At 48.1% G+C, this 16,935-nt stretch overlaps 1 long non-coding RNA gene across 1 annotated transcript in view; it reads right to left on the bottom strand.

Moving 5' to 3' along the window:
- Positions 1–10,982: 10,982 nt before the first annotated feature.
- Positions 10,983–16,935, bottom strand: part of LOC109552710 (uncharacterized) — a 122,228-nt gene continuing 116,275 nt past the window's right edge. Inside the window, exon 10 of the long non-coding RNA XR_002179626.3 lies at positions 10,983–15,163. This is a non-coding gene — a long non-coding RNA (uncharacterized lncRNA). The remainder of the gene's footprint in view (positions 15,164–16,935) is intronic.

The raw sequence follows: 16,935 nt of genomic DNA, 5'->3' as shown, positions 1-16,935 counted from the left end.
GCCTCCCTCTACTTTGAGGATAGAGATTTAACAGCTCATACCAGTTAGATCCCTCTCCCAAATTGCAGATGGATCTGATTTCTGCCCATTCCTCCCTCTACTTTACGAGACAGGGGCCTCTTTAACTGTCTCCTCTGCACACTGTACTCCGTTTTGGGCTCCTGGATCAAGCAAGACCTCAGACGGGGCAATGGCAGGATCTGGAGCTGCAGTTCTGTAGACGTGTGCTGAGTCAACTTGGCAGCTGGTCCTTCGATGGCCTTGCCCCACTCCTCAGCACCACCTAGCCTGAGCTCCAGGTGTAGGCTTCTGATTCACTCACCATTTCTACCTTGATTCCCTAAGCCTCCAAGACTGGGTTTCTTTATCTTTTTTTTTTTTTTTTTTTTTGCGGTACGCGGGCCTCTCACTGTTGTGGCCTCTCCCGTTGCAGAGCACAGGCTCCGGACGCGCAGGCTCAGCGGCCACGGCTCACGGGCCCAGCCGCTGCGCGGCATGTGGGATCTTCCCGGACCGGGGCACGAACCCGTGTCCCCTGCATCGGCAGGTGGACTCCACCAGGGAAGCCCAGGTTTCTTTATCTTGTCCCTCCTACTCCATCTTGCAGCCATGTCTTAGTCTGAAGTCTTGCCCTTGAATCCCAGTACCTGTCCTCTGTCATTCCCTCAAATTATACCTAATACTCCCCTCCCTCCAATACAGACCTTCTAGCCTGGATCTGCCTGACTAGCAGGGGGATGTCCACTGGTTACCCCCAAACCTCCCCTAGGCCAGTCCATCTCTCTGGACTTCTAGGATCACCTATTGCTGAGACCACCCTCCACCACCTGCCTTGCCTTGGTGGGTCTCTCTGTGTCTTGGCCAACCTTGTGTGATCTATTCCCTGCCCTCTAAGCCACTGTTATTCTCAGTGGTTCTAAAATCATTAATCCAACAGCCAACAAGTACTTATTTATGGAACACCATCTACACGATTGGTGCTGTAGGAGCAACGTCCCTCAGCCAAGTGACAATTGAGAGGCAACAAACTTCAGTTTGTAGTGATATGAGACCAAATGTGAAGTTATCTTCATTTACCCTTTTGGAAGAATTATTTGAGCAAGTATATTAGGTATCTATTGCTGCATAACAAATTACCTCAAAATGTAGTGGCTTAAAATAAGAAGAAATAAATCTCTCACAGTTTCTATGGGTCAGGTATTAAGAAGTAGTTTAGCCGGGCAACTATGGCTTGGGGCGTCTCATGAGGCTGTAGGCAAGATGTCAGCTGGACTGCAGTTATCTGAAGGCTCGTCTGGTGCTGAAGGACTTACTTCCAAAGTATTGGATGCAATTTGTTGCTCAGTGCTGAGAACACCACAGTTCTCCCCACAAGCCTTTATATGGCTTCGTAAGTGTCCCCATGACATGGTGGCTGGCTTCCTCCAGAGCAAGTAATCCAAGAGACCAAGGATGGAGCAGCAACGTCTTTTATGACCTAACCTTGGAAGCCACAGATATAAGTTCTACCATATTCGGTTGGTCACACAGGTCAGATTCAATGTGGTAGGGGAAACGTAAGGAAACAGATAATAGGAGTTGAGGATCATTGGGGACCATCTTGGAGACTGACCACCATGCCAAAGAACAATTCAGCTTAGGGGCCAGGAAGATTTTTATCTATTAAGAAGATAATATTTAAGGCTTTATCTCCAATGCTGGAACAGTGCCTAGCATATAGTAAGTACTCAGTAAACATTGAGCGAATGCATGATTGAGTGAACAGTATACATTACTTTCCGGAAGTACTCTGTAGTTTATAGAGTACTTTTCCAGATCTTATACAATTTGATTATCACCTCTGTGAGATAGATCAGGCTAGTATTATGAATCCTATTTATAGAAGTGTTCATATGTAGTGTTATTAATACTATTTTACTTCAGATATGTAAAGCATCACCTAAAGTCACACAGCCTGAATCTGATGCCCTTTCTCCCTGGGCTAGTCATACCACAGGATCATGGTGTAACCCCAGTTCACTGGGCTTTGTCCATCTCATTGGCTATGAGGTGGGTTTTTTGAAGTAGAGGTGAAATGACCCTTGGGAGGCTGAGCCAGTGCCGTTTTCTGGTTTACTGGGTGGATTTACTGCAAAGCTAGTGACACTTAAGGCTATTTACTTGCATTGGCCCTTCCAGGTCAATTCCAAACATTTTGGCAAGTAAGAACCACTTATCTGTGACCTCATGCAACAAACTGAAACAATTCCAGGAGACGGTAACCTGATGTTTAACAACATTTACAGTCGCTCATGACAATGCAGCTGCAAGCATTTGTGAAAACATCAGTGGGTTCTCAGAATAGGTGTCAAGTCCAGCTGATTTCCTTAATCTCATGGGAGAAATCTCTCTTCCATGATACCTGAAGTTGCTGACATTTTCAGTGTTTCCAACAGTTACATTTTTTCTTTTCAGGTTTGTCTCCTAGGTGGAATATTTTAAATATAGATACTAACTGAGGTTTTTCCTTATAGAAACTCATTTTTCTTTAGCTAAATAACTGAGAATATTCAGATAAAAATGAACTATGAAATCACTGAAAGGGACATACATTATTCTGATATCAAGAAACAAATTGTAACAAGAGAAATTTCAATGCCAAAAGCAGTAAGTAATTCATTAGGAAGAAGTACATTTTGAAGATAAGTAATAAATAGTGTCTTGGACTGCTGATAATTCCATCTCTAGGGAGGGGTTCATCTGGGTGGGTGGAGGTTCCCCCCAGAAGAAACATCCCATTCCCGGCCCAGGGTCTGTGGGCTGCAGTTCCTAACAGCTGTGGCCAGGCAGGGGACACCAAGTGAGCTTGGGCTTCTCCTGCAGGCTCATGACTGCCCAGCTCTTCCTATGCAACCCAGCCTCTCTCTAATGAGCCAGTTAGGAGTTCTTAGGCATTACCAAATAAAAAGAAACCCAGAAGAAACATTCAGTATTTATATAAAGTACATATTTTCTTCCCCTGACTACTCTATCCTCCTTCAGTTTCAGAAGAACCTTTGTCTCTAGATTAGTCCAGCTGAAGTTATTTTTCTTACCATCTGTAAGCGGGATTTTCCATTTTTCCAACAAGAAAATAACCCTTGGGCTAAAGGAACTGTGAAAATGTTTAGTCTCCAGAAAGGCATGAAGCCTCTCAGGGTGGCAGAATCCCTGCAGTTTTGGAGAGGGCCATTTTGTCATTGATGAAGTAGCCCCTCTTGCTGTTCCTCTGCACGCTCGGCATCAAATTTCTGGCCCACAAGTCACAAATAACTGTTCTTCAGGATGTCCTGGAGAGATTCATCAGGGTGAGTTGCTGCTGGAATGCACAATTATCCAACTAGGTGGTGTGGACCAAGAGAAGAGATACTGGCCTTGGAGCCTCGAGAGCTGGCTCTAGTCACAGTTTTCTTGTTACATGATCATGTGCAAGTCATTTCCTCTCCCTGTGTCTCAGTTTCCCCAACTGTAAAAAGACTGTGATGAACTGGCCTATCTCTCCTTTCTAGGCTTCGTGATTTATGAGTTACCCTGAAAGGGACCTAGTGAGGCCAGGATCAGGGCTGTCGGTACAATAACTTACATGAAATGAGTGATGAAGTAGGCCGTTCTCTGTGTATTCTTGAGGAGAAAAGAGCAGTTTTAAAGCATATATTTGTATTAGTGAACTGTGTTACACCAGGCCAATGGATGTGAGGGGATACTTGTTGGGGAGGAAGCAGGGATGGTGATGATCAAAGCAAAGTTGACAAAGCCCTGGTTCAGGAGGACAGTGCTAAAACTATCGGTCAAGGTAATCAGGAAGTCGGGTGAATAGTCAGAAGGCCAAGGTCAAAGCAAGACAAAGTGAGGAACTGAGCAGTATACACAGCAGCAGCTGAAATAGCTTGTAAGTGAGGCCCCTCCTGCCCCAGTCAGGGAGCCTTTTACATGCTTCCTGCTGAGCCAGGTGCTGAGGATGAGGCTCCACACTTGGACAACCCACTGTTTTCCAGCTCAAGAAGGGTTGTGGGGAGAAAAGTGAGTGTGGCTGGAGTGGGGAGTGAACCCATCCAATGTTTTTATGTGACTGAATATTTATGCAAATAAATATGCAAAACAATCTATTGAAATGAAAGATAAAATAAAAATTATAACAAATTCCTATCAACTTTGAAAATCAACATTACTAAGGTAAAATTGCTATTTAATCCCTTGAAAGTGCAATTAAATCTTTAAAAATATTTTTATGAAGGGGCTTCCCTGGTGGCGCAGTGGTTGAGAGTCCGCCTGCCGATGCAGGGGTAACGGGTTCGTGCCCCGGTCCGGGAAGATCCCACATGCCGCGGAGCGGCTAGGCCTGTGAGCCATGGCAGCTGAGCCTGCGCGTCCGGAGCCTGTGCTCCGCAACGGGAGTGGCCACAACAGTGAGAGGCCCGCATACCGCAAAAAAAAAAAAAATTTTATGAAAATAATAGTTTGATACCTGAAATAAAATGTGCAGGCTGAAAAATAAACAAAATGATTCTAGCTTCCAACGTCTATCTGTGGTCAACATAATTAATCTGATGCCTCTGGTATGTTATGGATAGGCCTGCAAATAAATTAAAAGTATTATGAGGGCTTCCCTGGTGACGTAGTGGTTAAGAATCCGCCTGCCAATGCAAGGGACACAGGTTCGAGCCCTGGTCCGGGAAGATCCTACATGCTGCGGAGCAACTAAGCCTGTGCGCCACAACTACTGAACTTGCGCTCTAGAGCCCGTGAGCCACAACTACTGAAGCCCATGCGCCTAGAGCCTGTGCTCCACGAGAAGCCACTGCAATGAGAAGCCTGCTCACCGCAACGAGAAAGCCCACGCGCAGCAGCGAAGACCCAACGCAGCCAAAAATAAATTAAATAAATAAATTTATTAAAAGAAAAATTTTTTTTAAAAGTATTCATTTGTTTACTATAGCAAAATATTCCCTGTATAACTGTTGTGAATACCGCACTGATAGTTAAAATTGAAGTATAATTGACATATTACTTTCAAGTGTACAATGAAGTGATTGAATATTTGTGTATGCATTTTTTAAAATTTTTATTTATTTATTTTTGGCTGCGTTGGGTCTTCGCTGCTGAGTGCGGGCTTTCTCTAGTTGCGGCGAGTGGGGGTACTCTTCACTGTGGTGCGCAGGCTTCTCATTGCAGTGGCTTCTCTTGTTGCGGAGCATGGGCTCTAGAGCGCAGGCTCAGTAGTTGTGGTGCACGGGCTTAGTTGCCCCGCGGCATGTGGGATCTTCCCCGACCAGGGCTCGAACCCGTGTCCCCTGCGTTGGCAGGCAGATTCTTAGCCACTGTGCCACCAGGGAAGTCCCGTGTATGCATTAATTTTTGAGTGCCTCCAGAACCACACACTGGAACATAGAGAGAAGCAAGACACAGACATTCAGCAAGACAAGGAGAGGCTACCTCACTCTGTATGAATCTGCGGCATTCACATCTAAGAGGAAGAATATAATAATGACTTTGCCTTGACTCTTAACTAAGTGTATCTGCTGCTCAAATCCTGCCCACCCTCTGAAGGGAGGGGTTCGTCTCCAGTACTGACAGCAGCACAGCCCACAAACCTTCGTGACTTGTGGACACAGTTTTCTTTTGATTCATAGACACAGGGCAAAGATGTGAAGTATTTCCCTGGGGCTTGAGTGGTGTTACTCATGAGAGTGGATGTTTAGGATTACCAGCTGTGCTGTGCCAATGCCGAGCCCTGGATCCCTAGGGACAGAAGCATTCTCATGTTCTTTAATACATTCGTTTACCTAGTATATGAGACCTGGTAAAGCAAGGACTCAGAGAGGGGGCGCCTTTTGCCTGGGTCTTGCCCAGGTGATGGATAACTTAGCCAAGAGATGCCAATGTGGATGGATGATGGCTAAAGATTACACATTCAAAATAGAAAAGAAACTGAATCATAGGTAAAGAAAGTTCCTTTGTGCAGCTTTCCCTAATCTCTCTTCCTCTCTTATATACAGAATGAACCACCATCCTTTGACTACTCCTATACATAGTTTTTAGTATTACAAATATCACCTTGTAATATATAATTTTTAAAATATGTTAATGTTTGTTTCCCTGGCTGGGTTGAAAACTTGAGAGTCAAGTTGGTATCTTAAGTGTCCCTGTGTTTCCTGCATGTAGCACAGTGACTGGTATAGCACAGGCATGTGGGCAGAAGAGGACCGTGTGTGGTAAGAGCTTGTGCTTTGGAGCCAGACGCTCCTGAATTTGAATCCTGGTCACACCACTTCCCAGTTGGGTAACTCTGGAAGTTTCTTAACACCCCTAAGCCTCTGTTTATTTATCTGAAAATGGGGATAGTGACGTTCCCATCTCCTATTGTTGTTCTGAGGCTTACTTATGAGAGTATGTGTGAAATGTTTAGCACAGCGTTCGTTGTTGTAGTTATTCCATTATTTATCTGAATGGAACCATCTCCTTGCTCTGCCTCATGGTGTTGCCATGCAGACACACCAGGCGGTGGGCACTGGGGCACTTGCAAGGCTATTGCCAGGAGGTGTTATTGTTTGGTCAATTTCTAAACTTAAACGGACACAGCATGTGGAATGCCTGCAGGTCTCTGAGCCGCCTGGGAGGGAGGAAGGATTAAGGAACCCATCTAAGCTAAAAGAGTCCTGGGACACATGAAACGTAGATCTTTGGTTGTCATTCTCCTCCTGGAGGGTGACACTCTCTGGCAAATATTTCCTGCACTCATGGCGTGGTGGTGACAGCCCTGTCCTGAAGCAGCTCCCAACAAAGGCTGAAGAGCCAGAGAGGAGGGTGTAACTTGAGACTTCGCTCCAGAAGGCCCGGAATCTCAGTGGAGATAGCACCAGCCTTTCAGCGCAGCAGACGTTCTGGAGCTCGGCTCCACCGCTGGGATGGCTTACAGGACAGGTCCTGCCTCTGCAGCCTGAAGAAAATGAACGGGCTGTCATGGGCTGGGGTGTTCCTATCTGTCAGCTGACTCTTAATCATCTGCACTGGCCCTGAGAGGCACCTCGGCTTTCCACTGCCCCACCGACCACAATATTTGCGATTTTGGGCCCTGGGAGGCAGGGTCTGCAGAGCCTGTGTTCTATGCCATCAGTGGAGCAGCCGCTCGACAAACATTTGTAAGCTCTGATTCATCTCCGGGCACTGGGCCAGGTGTGCAGAGGACAGGAAGAGTGTAAGAAGGTTCTTCATTCCACGGCTTACACTCTAGTTGGGAAAAGATATGGCTACTATTCAGCTGTTAATGTAACAAATATGCATCCTAAGTGTCAAATTACTGTTTTGGAGGGCAGGGGAAGGACCATAGAGTTGATTGGGGTGATCAACGAGGGAGTCTCAGAGCAAGTAAGGTTTCCTTCCACATTAAGCTGAATCCTTGGCCTTGCAGTTGCCCATCTATCTGCAGGGCCCACACAATCAGCATAGGTGCCACCCCTGCAGTTGCCAGGATTCGGGGGAGATGGAGGGGAGTCAGCATCTTACCCAGACTAGTTTGAGTGTGTCATTCTTCGAGCAGCCTGGGATGAGGTTTGCAGATCACTTCTCATGAACCCCTAGGCTCAGGGACAACACTTAGAAAAGGCAAAACACCATGGGGCAGCTCAAAGAAGAGAGTTCCTGCTGGGGTGGAAGCCACCTGTCAACACCCAACAGTGACTTGGCAGCCATGTGATGGAGCCACCTTGAAATCGCATCTTCCAGCCCCAGTCAAGCCTTCAGGTGACGCAGCCACAGCCAACATCCTGACGTCAGCAAAGACCCAAACCAGAACCACCAGCCTAAGCCACCCGTAGATTCCTCACCCACAGAAACTGTGAGAGATAAGGATTGTTTATTGTTTTAAGACACCAAGTTTTGGGGTAATCTGCTACACAGCAATAGATAACTAATGCAGGAGGGTAGACATCTATTGGGTTCATGTGTCAGGATTGGTGAGATTCCCCTTGACATTTCTACTCTCCATCCTCTTGGAAAGTCCTTCATCATGAGAGAGAGAAAGAGAGAAGCCACGGTGCCCCTCTGTCCTCTGCAGAGCTGGGAACAGAGAATAGACAACCCAGGCTGCCTCTTTGGTTCTCAGCTGTGCTAGCGGGCAATGCTTTGACCATTTCTACCAGGAGTCAGCAAACTTTTCCTTAGAAGGCCAGATAGTCAGTATTTTAGACTTCGCAAGCCATACACAATACCTCTGTTACAACTGCTCAGTTCTGCCCTTGTAGCACAAAAACAGCATTAGACAATATACAAATGAATGGGCATGGCTGAGTTCTAATACAGCTTTACTCAGAAAAGCAGGTGAGTGACTCATGGGCTGTAGTATTCTAATCCCAGGTTTATACAAAGAAAAAAACACAATACAGGAAGGTCTGTGGCCAGACAGGCTCAGAGGGCCAGAAGGACATTTCTCATAGAGGAGAGGCTGTTTATGAACTGCCTTACCCTGGGCCCCACTATTGCCTTACCCTTGCTGCAGGAGGCCAAGATATTTATCATCTCTTGCAAACAAAACTACACATGAAGAACATGTAAGGGAGCTTCAGGTTTACTGACAGTCTGGGCATCTGTTAGGTATGTTACCGAGTAAATGGCCACATCTGCTGGAAAAGCTCTTTTAGCCCCTGGAAGAACTGGGTGCCAGGCACTGCTCCGGTGGTTACTGTTTTCACACATAGTACCTCCCTTTTTTCTCATCTCCAATTATTGTTTTATAGCAAATTACCCCCAGACTCAATGGCTCACTCACATGGCTGGCAAGTTGGTTCCTCTCCACAAGGCTGCTTGAATGTCCTCACAACATGGTGACTGGCTTCCCCAATAGCTACCTATCGAGAAGACCAAGGAAGGAGCTCTAATGCCTCTGTGACCTGCTCTGGAAGTCACATGTCGCCATATCCTTTGCATTCTATTGTCCACCTAGGTCAGCCCTGATTCAATGGGAAAGGGACCATACGAGAGCAAGTATACCAGGAGGTAAGAATCACTGGGAACCATATTGGAGGCTGGGTAGAATGAGTGGGCGTCAGACTGACAGTAGCCGCTACAAAAGCTTGCCCACTTAAGTTTGGTGGTTGTGTGAGGAGGGGCAAATGGAAGAGACTCATCACCTGTTTGCTCAAATCTGTATAGGTGACTTGTTTTCCCAGGCCCTCAATATTGAGGGCATCAAGGCTTAGGTACCAATGGCTGTGGTTTTCAGCTACATTTGACCATAAGTTTTCATTATTGGGGTTCTAATACTACCATCCTTGATGCTCTGACATTCCTAAGAGTCTGCAGTAAATGTTTGTCTTTCTGTTTTGGATTCCCTGCATCTGAATACCTTCCTAGAGGAATTTCCCGTTGTGTGAGTCTTGGTAGGGGCAGGTTCCTGTCTGGTTTTTCAGCCTGTCAGTCTTTGATTTACCCTATGTCTCTCCCCAGTCCCTTTGCTATTTAAATTAGCTATTCAGTTTCTGTTACTTGAAACTGGGAATCCTGGCTGGTCCTGCATCTCCAGAAGTTACACTCAGAGGAAGGTCATTTGGTGCCAAAGTCACTACATCTCTGCTGTTATTGTAGTAACAGCTGACAGAGTAGAACATAGACCTCAGAGTCAGACAGACCTAGGTTTGAATTCCAGCCCTGCCACTGTAATGCAACAAGTTAACTTTCAACAAGTTATTTAACACCTCTCAACTTGAGTTCCTTTACTCTTAAAATGAGGAAACATTTAGCTTGCAAGATTGCTATGACGATTAGCACATAGCATTGTGCCTGACACATAGTAGGTGTTTAATGACTGTTCTTATATAGCAAATGATAATGGTGATATAACAAATGATAACTGCTCTTATATAACAATGGCAGCAATGATGGACACGTGCTGTGCTTCCTCCTTATGTAAATCCCTTTCAGGGTTTCTTGAAGAGGCAAAGTTACTACCACCTGATGACAGGTCTTTGGAACTTGAACTTCTCCATCTCTCAATAATAATTGCTCTTTAGAATTCTCAAGGGTGGCTCTTTAGAATTCTCAAGGGTGGTAGGGCCACCCTTGAGAATTCTCTAGATCCTTCCAGTAAAGAATTTGCTACACGTCCTCCAGGAACTAATCCAGAGCATGACTGAGAGATACCTCCAGTCCCATCTGCAGTGCTTTGCAAATGGAACTCTTTGTGGCCTGCCCTGAGACCCTAGAGCATCCAAGATGGGCATGCTACTTCAAGCCCTGTTGTGGTCCTTGCAATGTGGTCCCAGGTCATCCAGACTTTTGGCCTGGACCCCCAGATAGCTTTGAGGCTACTAGAGACACACTAGATGGAAAGGCACACTCTGAGATGCTCTGCTCTAGCAGGAGCTCTGTTTTCTCCCATGCCTTCTTTGAGCTGTGGAAGCTGTTCTACGGTGTTTCCCCATTTGTATCATGGCTGCTGAGTCAGTGCTGGTTGTTGACACATAGCTTCAGTCCCACCCCATGTGGGCCTCTCCACAGGTTGCTTGAGTGGTGCTGCAATGTGGTGCTGACTTCCCCAAGAGAAAGCACACAGTCATTTTTGTCCTCTTGGCTACCTATTGTCGAGGAAGGACTACACACAGTGTGAACACCTAGACGCAGGAGTCATATGGGCCCTTTTGGAGGCTGGATACCACACATCTCATCCCAAATAAGGGCGCTCATGGGTGGTAGAAAGTGTCCTGTACGCAGAGAACGAGATGGATGCTCTTACTGGTCTCTGCATGGTGGGATGGAGAAAACTGGGGGTTGGCAGTCAGGACCTGGGTGTCAGTGCTGGCTCTGCCCCTGGCCTCCTATGGGTCCTTGAATGAGTCATGTCCCCTAGTGGACCGGTAGTTTTCTTTTCTTTTTTTCTTTTTTTTTTTTTTTGCAGTACGCGGGCCTCTCATTGTTGTGGCCTCTCCCGTTGCGGAGCACAGGTTCCGGACACACAGGCTCAGCAGCCATGGCTCACGGGCCCAGCCGCTCTGCGGCATGTGGGATCTTCCCGGACCGGGGCACGAACCCGTGTCCACTGCATCGGCAGGTGGACTCTCAACCACTATACCACCAGGGAAGCCCTGGACCGGTTGTTTTCTTAACCACAGATAAGAAAGGCTTTTGAACTTGGGTCAGTGTGGCATAGGGGGCCAATCCCTACCACTTAGCTAGTTCCTTCATCTCTGTGGACTTCAATTTCCTCATCTGTAAAAGTGAGGATAAGAATACTACCTCCCTCCTAAGGTTGATGTGAGGAATAAATGAGCTGGGCTGTGTATTATGCTCACCACATAGAAGGTGCTCAGTAAATGTTTGCTGCCATTATTAGCAGCAGAAGTAGCAACATCACCTCTGGCTTTGAGGTCTCTGATTCCACAATCTGTTCTTAGCCCTGAGAACAAACGGCTTCTGTACCCTCCCTCCTCCTCCATCATTTCAGACTCTTGATGCCCTCTGTGGCTGGCTTTGGGCAGCTGCACTCAGGCCTCTGGGGTAGACTGGAGGTGTCTGTTTCCTTTCTCAGCATCTGGTGGTCAAGGCACTTGCAAAGCTGTTACAGCTGAAATCAGGAACCAAGCAACCAGAGCAGCCTCATGCTGAGAGCTGGGGCCAGTCCTTGGGACAACTGTGAATTATGTGATCACAGGGTGGCAGAGATGGAGTGGGTCTCAGACCTCATCTGGTCCCTGATCTGACCAGCCCAGCCCCAGCCTGTGGGGCCACCATCCCTCCTCTCAAGCCCTGTGTGAACAGCTGTCTGAAGACCCACCATTCATGCTTGAGGTCCATGGCAGCAGCCATCAGATGACTGCCGGCGTGAGCCCTGCCTGCCCGAACCCACCCTGTGGCAAAGCCACTGTGTGAAGGCTTCAGCTCCACTACTAGAGATCACATGGATGACATCATCCTATCCAAACCCATTCTACTCATCGGCCAGGAGCCAAGGCCTCTTCAGGTACCCTTTGGCTCCCGGACTCCATCCCCACACTGCTCTGTTCATTTGCTCAGCTGGCCTGCCCTGCCTCCCCCATCCCCTTCATCACCTCCTCTCCATGACCACAAACTCCTCTGTACCCTCACCCTTCTCCTGGGACACTCCCTTCTCTGTGCCGGCTGTCCTCTCAGCCCTGGGTTGCCATTCTCACATGCTCTCCTCAGGGTCGGAGGATAAGTCTGCAATCCTCCTGGCTCCCCAGGCCACACCTATACTCGCCTTCATCTTGTAAAACCCCCTGCTCCTTCAGACTCACACCATTCATCCCCCTCCCCATCCCTGATGCTTCCCTGGGCCTTCTGGTTAACCACTCGCTCACTGACCACCTTGGCTCCTGGGCTCCTGGAGTCCCTTCCACCCCAACTCCTTCCTGATTCCTGGGCCCTAAATCATGCATGAGGATAACTTTTCTAGGATCCCAATTTTGACCTCATTGCCAGGAACACTTGTGTACCTTAGCTACCCATTCTTTTCCCATCACCAAAAGGGCATAACCTCCCAAATTCCAAACCCAAGTATCTCGCTCTCTGGTCATCATTGCCTGTCCTTCCAGCTTACTTCCTCAAGCCCCCCTGTAACAATTCTTTGACCTCATGCTGAACCCATGCCTACTGGGCCCAGTTCTTCCCCACTACCCATCAGTGGCTTCACTTCCCTTTCTTTCTGTCTCAGATTCCATGGTCCTTCACTGGACTCACTCCCTTGAACACACCTCCAACTCCCTTGCTCCTCTTGGCCTCCTCTGCCCTTTACCCTCCTTGCAAAAGTGCCTGGCCTTAGTACAGGGCTCTTATGTTTGTAGAGCTTCTGAAGACACATGATTGTCTTTGGACACTTGGGTGGTCACATACGATGTAGGGTAGGGATTCATACTTCTGTCTTATGTACAAGGTACTAAGGCTCAAAGAGGCGAAGTGCCTTTTCTAGATTTGTCCAAAGCTGAGCCTCAAACCCATGTCTCCTGGCCCAAGTCCACCTCACCTCTCAAAGGCAGCCTTTCTAGAATAGGTTGGGATTTGGAGACTTGGTGATGAGGGTGTGAGTGGGAGCAGGGCACCTCAACAGAGGGGAAAGTGTTCCCTAGTGATGACGGGGACAGGGAAGGCGGTGGTCCAGAGGGAGTGGGACTGTGGTGGTCCTCACAGGCCCTGTACAGGCTGAGAAATTCTCTCAGAGGCTGTCTTGCAGAGGTGCATTGGTTGTGAAATGCAAAACCAGATGCCATTGGTAAAGCACACTGTCCGAAACAGCATTCCTCCAGCTTCCCAGCCTTCTGCAAATCCCATTTCTTTCCTTGTCAGGCCTCAAAGGCTGAGGGCCCTGCACTGGTCTGCACATCAAAGACACCACCAGCTTTCCTGGCACAGCTCTCAGAAGCTTTTAACCAGCCTCTGACAATAAAATCACTTTTAAATAAAAACCAAGACTCAAGATTCAGCAGAAAAGGGATTAACAGGATCAGTAGGGGGATGACATCATGCTATTTTTGTTGGCACTTCCCCAGCTCAAGTGTACGGAGTCTGGGTGTGGAGGGCGGATATATATATATTTTCTTTTCAACTGATTTGGCTGCTGTGAGTCTAGGTCTGGAAAATCTGGGGAGCTAGAGGGAGCTAGCAGGGCTCGGGGTGACTCTCCAGCAGCTCAGGGCATCCGCCCGCTCAAGGGGGTGAGCACACTGGGGTGGGCCTTCTGCTGTGTCATTTTCCTGGGGCCTCAGGCAATGGGAAAGGAAAGGGCCTATTTGGTGATCAGGCCCTGAACTTAGAGAAAGGTGCCCTCCAAGGTGGGCAAATGTCCTGGTACAACCAGTGGTGGAGACAGATTGACCTAGAGAACCAGGGCCTGGCCCATTCACGCACAGCCCTCTGGGTGATGAACTGGGCCACGCCCAGAATGACAGAGCACCCAGGGCCTTAGGGACCTCTTGCTCCACTGGTTGCCAAACTCAATCTTTTTTTTTTTTTTTTAGTTAAGGAGCTTGGACTTCAAGTGAGGCGCTACAAGTAGCCCATTGCATACCAAAGACTGGAAGAAGATGAGACTGGAAGAAGATGAGCTGTAAAGGCTTGGAGCCTCCTGGCTGCGCCGCCCGGGCTCCTGAGCTGCCTTGGAATCTAACACCAAACATACAAACTGAACATTTCTGATCATTCATTCAGTGGACACTAAGTCCTGGCCCAATTTCTGATCATTCGTTCAGTAAACACTTACTAAGTACCTGGCCCTTCTCCAGGTGGAGGGGGTACACTGGTGAGCAAAACCAGGCGCATTCCCCGCATTCCCCGCATTCCCTCACGGGGCTGATGTTTTGGTGTTGATTAATACACATTAAATAAACAATGACACAAATGAATGTAAACTCCCTCCTACACCAACACGTATGAAGAAACTGATTTCTGAAAGTGCCAGATGCTTAGCACTCCAGCCTCTGGACGACCAAACCTTTCCAACTCGGGCCCGCGTTCCCTCCCATCTAACCCCCAGCACCATGCACACCTCAATGCATTTTTCCAGGTTTAACTTGTGTTTTTCCACCTCCAGGGATGCCTCCTCTCCTCTTTCCTCCTTTCTCTCCACCAGGCATCTCCAGTACCCCTGGAAAGCCCTGGAACAGCCTCACGTGTCTGAGGTCTCCTCCTTTGGAGGTGACCTGCCAGCCCTCCTCAGCACCACTGCTGGGTCCGGGAAAGGGGGGAGCAGCCGGCATTGGCTGAGGAGCAAGAAACCCGGGCAGGATCCTCACCCTGCTGCCGAGACCTTAGATGAGTCACCCCATGTCACAGAGGAGCCCATGAACTCACCTCAAGTCCAGATTTGTTTGCTCCTCTCAGGTGTGCGCAGCTCCTTACCTTGGGGAAGTCCCTGAAGGCCAGGGTCCATTCTCTCCTTCTCTGTCTTCTCCCAGTGCCTCAAGCTGGTTTGGAGCCAAACATGACATTCGTCCATCGACTACACATCTTGTTGGGTGCTCCTGGGCCTGCGTCCCTCACTCGCTCACTGCTGCCTCCAGCTGCTCGGAGCTTTCTTCTCCTGGGAAGACTGAAGGTGCTCCTTCTGGGGTCTCGTTCACACTCCCGAACATTTGTTGAGCACCTGCTCACCAGATCCTGTGCTAGGGATGGTACTTTCTCTTCCCTTCCAAGAGTATAGGATCTAGGGGAGGAAGCAGGCAACTGAAGCAACCACGACAGTATTATGTGCAAGGCGGGGTCAGGGATGCCACCCAGACGTGGGGTCCCTTCCCTCTCCTTCCAGAAGGCAGCATCCTCAAATCTACAGGGGTGAGCAGAAGGGTGGGTTACCTGCCGGTCCTCTCAGGGCCTCCCATAGTATTGGCGGGTCTGCCTCCTGGAACCCTGAGTCACTGGGTGCTTGAGAGGCTACAGGTCCCTCTCCTCTGAGGCCAGTGAATAGATGAGTGTTCCTTTGCCACCCCATCTTACTGGGCTTCCTAAAACAGCCATGTCAGGCTGAACAAGGCATAAGCTGAGTTCTCTACTGAAGAGGTTGCGGCCACTTTGGAATTGTAACATAGGAGAAGAACAGTTCTATTTCTTATTAATTTGGACTTGCTCCTGAATTTTAAAGAAAAGGCACTTAAAGTCTCACAAGCGGAGGTCCCAGTGGCATTTGACCTGGTTCACCAAACCCTGAGCTTCTCCCACAGTTTAGCAAGGGTCCAGGTCTTCCCATCTCCACCCAGCTCCTTTGGAAACCTCTCCTCCTTGCCACTAGAAGTTTCTAACTCTCTGGATCCATCCTTTCCAGTCCTTGCTTCTGATACCCTGCCCTGGGACATCCATTCTAGAGTATTGCCCATTTAGCTCAGCCATCCTGTCCTCTCCAGTCCTTCTCATGGCCCCTCAGATCCTAGGGACCAGCAGGGACCAAGGAAGGAGAAGTTCCATGTCCTGTAGTCTATGGTCACCAGTGGATCTGGATTCCTCTCTTTGGATTTCTTCTCAACATTTCCATCAGTGTGAGCTGCATGCATGTGGGTTCTATGATCTAATAGTGCTACTAGGTTATGAATATACTCTTCTCCCCAAAACAGTAATTAATTTGGGGAGATAGTACTGTTTAAGCCACAGAAGAGAAATTTAGCTGTTCAGGGGTGCTGGACATAGCCCATGCTGGCTTGCAAGAGATGATTGTTAAGTCTTCAGGAACTTTGCAAGTCAGTTGTTAAACATTGCCATTATTAAAGAGTAAATTATATAAGCTTATAGCTAAATACATTCTATTAAAACCAAATTTAATAAATACTGAAAATTTGTTACTTCTTAATTGTTTTACGACACTTGACTATCATCTGTGTTCTTGAAGTTACATCTATGGCATCTATCTGGTGCTAACTTCATGGCAAATTATGGCCTAATACACGAGAACAGAACTCTATAGTCTGTGGAGTCAGAGAGATTTGGGTTCAAATCCTGGCCCATCGATGACCAGAAATGGTTTCTTTTTTTCACTTGAGTTTCCTCATCTCTGAAACAGGCTGGTAGCAATAGCACTTACCTCACAGGGTTATTGTGAAAATTAACGGATACAATTATAAGCCAGCTGACACCTGAGAGGAGAGGCAAGCTTCCCTTTGCCCCTCTGGATCCCGTACAGGACAAGGAGGCTGAAGCTGGCTCCTTCCCTGCTGGGTGCCACCCACAGGCGTGGCCCTTGACCCCATGTCACAGCTCCTGTCCTCACAGCTCTCGCCCGTCCCACCTCTTATCCCTCTAGCCCAGGGTGGCGATGGCTCCACACCACCCACCCTGGGACGCTGCAGTCTCCTCCAGACCCTGCCCACACTTTTGTAAACAGCCCCTTTCTTCAACTCTCCTCAAATGAAGTGACATGAGTGTTCAACCTGCTTCCAGTGGGGCCTGATGGAGAAACTTAGCACAGTACCTGGCTCCTCGGACATTCCC

The sequence above is a fragment of the Tursiops truncatus genome, chromosome 2 (assembly GCF_011762595.2).
Source record: "Tursiops truncatus isolate mTurTru1 chromosome 2, mTurTru1.mat.Y, whole genome shotgun sequence".
NCBI classification, from domain to species: domain Eukaryota; kingdom Metazoa; phylum Chordata; class Mammalia; order Artiodactyla; family Delphinidae; genus Tursiops; species Tursiops truncatus.
The sequence above is the reverse complement of the archived record's forward strand: the minus strand, read 5'-3'. Positions and strand labels throughout refer to the sequence as shown.